The sequence below is a fragment of the Acanthaster planci genome, linkage group LG10 (genome assembly GCF_054643075.1).
Source record: "Acanthaster planci isolate LZ-2023a linkage group LG10, COTS_SCS, whole genome shotgun sequence".
NCBI classification, from domain to species: domain Eukaryota; kingdom Metazoa; phylum Echinodermata; class Asteroidea; order Valvatida; family Acanthasteridae; genus Acanthaster; species Acanthaster planci.
This window is the reverse complement of record NC_141786.1, coordinates 11829904-11833114: the sequence shown is the minus strand read 5'-3', so window position 1 is coordinate 11833114 and position 3211 is coordinate 11829904. Positions and strand designations below refer to the sequence as shown.

Here is a 3211-nt window from a genome sequence, read left to right as displayed (position 1 = left end):
AGCCAGCGAGCGGGGTTAAAAGTTCAAGGTCAGTGAAGTGGAAATCCCCGGCGCGGGTGGGTGAAAGAGATTTTGGCTCAGAAGGTGTATATTTACCCGGTATTTTTAGAGCTGGATTTTGGGGTCGATGAGGTACCCAGGGAAAACCGTTAAAATCTGGAATTCCAGATTTTTAGGGGATTCCCTTGATTTTTGCGTCGATGTACTACCCAGGAGTTTTTGCTGAAAACGGTGAAAAGGGCGTGTGGTCCGGAACTGTCACTTCTCTACTACTATTTCCGCGCGTAAAAAACGAACTTCAAAGTACAATTTTGGCATTTACAAACCGCATTTTTTACGGAGACTTTGTTGGGTTCTTGCTGTAGTTCAAGAGTTGATGTAATTTTTTAATATTGTCACTACCGAGCTAAGATTTTTTGGTGAGAAAGATTGCCCGATCTCGTCAGCCTATTTCGGATTTAGAAGGTCAAGTTCACGTGTGATTGAATAGGAACTTACCCGTGCGTTGCAGAATAGCCACATTCACGTAAGCTCTACCAGTTTCGTGATAAAGCAAATATTTCAGTTTGTTTGGAGACTTTAAAATAATGAATCACTCAAATAGATCAACCCGTCTGAACTCAAAACATTCCAAAAAGACTTTCCAATTTTTTAAAGGTGTTTCACTTGTTTCGCACCTCTATTTTTTCTCCTTTATGCAACTCCAACTGCAACTTTGCATATGTCGCTTGGGTAGCTTCAGCATTGCCAATCTCTTAAGACCAATGACAGATTTCTAGACAGCAGTTACCAGTGAACATTAAGTTTTGAAAGTCTTAAAAGTCTTGGAAATAAGTACACTTAGATAAGAGAACAAATTAAATAATGTCTTAAACTGTCAATGATGACAATACAAAACCACCAGATATTAATTTACAAGGAAACAAGAGACCTTAGACTGCAAGCAAAATTCAGTGTTTTGTTGATTTATTGAAAATGTCAATCACAAATCAGTACAGAAATTTTACACATCTCATTCTTTCTTTAAGCTGCCAATGGAGGAAGGAGGGGCCTTTACTTCTTTAAGTGGTCCAGATTTCCTGCGTTTTTAGTCATTTTCAAAGACCTCAACAACAGCTGTATGGATAGAACGCCTGAATTATGAAATTGTGTAACGGCTTTGTTGCTCAACCGCATTTAATGCGGGTAAAAAATTTTTACATAAAACATGAAACTTTACTGTGAGTTCTATTACATGAACAGAACCTAGGGGGTACATTCTTGGTTCAAAACAATTCGTTTCTGCAAAAAATCTTTTGAAACGCCTATTTTTTTCACAGTTTTCTGTTGATTCACTTCAGCAACGCAGATACATGAACAATACCTACATGAAGTCTTGGACAAAATATGTGCTTTGAAGGTTTACATCCAAAATACTCACTATTTTCTTGTCTTACACTTTATATCAAATAATTTGAAAACTTTAAATAAATCTTTGCCACTTAATAAAATATCATTCATCATTGTACGCTTCAACTCATTTCGACTAAATTTTAATTATTTCCTTACAGTCATCAGAGTCATCCCTTGAAATGCTTGAAATTCCAAATCATCAGCTCAGGCATCACGGTATCTGTGTAATTGCTCCGACTGGAAAAAAATATAATGTGAACATTCATGTACTATCAAAAGGTTTTAAAAATAATGATTGGCAGGTTTCTCCATATTATAGATTTCCAATGGCATTCCTCATCTTGTGTCAGAATCACTTCAATTCAAATTAAATAAGAAAAGATTTTTTTTATTGTTGTGTTTAACGTGAAGTGTAAATGCTGCCTTCATCAACTGCAACAAATTCCTGCCAAAAAATGTAACTAACAATCACCTGTTGACCCCGAGACAAGCCAGGCCATGCCAATAAATTACAGATGTTTGTTGGGTATAAATTTCACCACACACATACAAAAATGATCTGTCATGTCCTTTTTCGCAGGGTCTTATTTTTCAGCCAACTGAGATTGACAAAAAACCTTTTAATTTAAGCCTAGGCCCACCTTTTAACATTTCCAAACATCATTTGGCTAGCACAATGCGAAGCGATATCATCCTGGACCAAGTACTGAAGTAGTGCCAGGACTGCCAAGGTAGTAAAATGTGGTCTTCATCAGCATATACAGAGCTGTGAAAGTGGGGTTTCTACGGTCACGACATGGAGGAATCTGTCAGTCACTGCAGTGGGTGTGGGCCCCAAGCTCGGCTCAACGGCAGCCAACCACAAGGCGGCCGGCCGCGGTTTCGCGACAGGGGCCGGTGTCAGCTTTCTTCCCACGGGTGTCAGCTTCCAGGCACGCTAGATGGCTTGCCAAGCATGGTAGCCATGGAGTGATTCCGACGTTTCTGATCTCCGACAGAAACAAACAAGCCTACAATTTCACATTTTCACGAAACATGCAGCATTAGCTCCAAACTAGAGAATTCTCCCACTTTTCACGACATGGTACAAAGTGCATCACGAGCAATTTCAAATCGAAATGTCACCAAAAATATGATATTCAAGGGTGGGTTTTCATGACTAAAAAAAATCTTAGCTCTCTTCCCGCAGCGAAAATAATGAACACTGGACCCTCGTTCACCAAATTTAAGAAGGTAGATTTCTGTAAAAAACGTGGTTTTAAAAATATCCTTACTTTTTCTGACAAATACTGAAAAAATTAACGATTTTATTCAAAAATGTGTCGAAAATTTGACCTTGCATAAATTTACTTTGGAATGGAATATTTTTATCATTTAAAAAATATTTATCATTTTGATGAATCCATCTAAGCAACTGGGGTGACTAGAAACCGCCAGATACGATGTCGTCACTGGAAAGAGGGGATGTAATTGGAGAGTCGTCTCAAGTTTATCTCCCAAGGGATTAAAAATTAATATTCCTAAGCGATAATGAGGGGCACCATTTTCAAAATGTTTGGCGCATGCGCAAACACACCTACCCGAGCGACCAATCGTGACATATCGCTATGATTATGAATCACCTTGGCCTCCTGCCAGCAATGAGTGCCGGTTACCGGGTGTCTTTACTTCAGCCCTAATGTTTACCATGGCAACAAACAGCTGATCGAGCGAGAGATTGACAACAAACGTTTGCCTGCCCAGAATAATGCATTTTATCTTGTATTGATAAAATAGATTATTTTATGGGTAAATTGGGCAAATGGTTTTGTTACTTTCG

General features: G+C 38.6%; 1 long non-coding RNA gene across 1 annotated transcript; it reads right to left on the bottom strand.

The window, feature by feature from the left end:
* Positions 1-932: 932 nt before the first annotated feature.
* LOC147797767 (uncharacterized) lies at positions 933-2948 on the bottom strand. The gene is made up of 2 exons (XR_015426692.1): positions 2034-2948; positions 933-1629 (listed from the first exon to the last, which is right to left on the bottom strand). It is a non-coding gene; the product is annotated as an uncharacterized LOC147797767 (long non-coding RNA).
* Between the last annotated feature and the right edge of the window lie 263 nt (positions 2949-3211).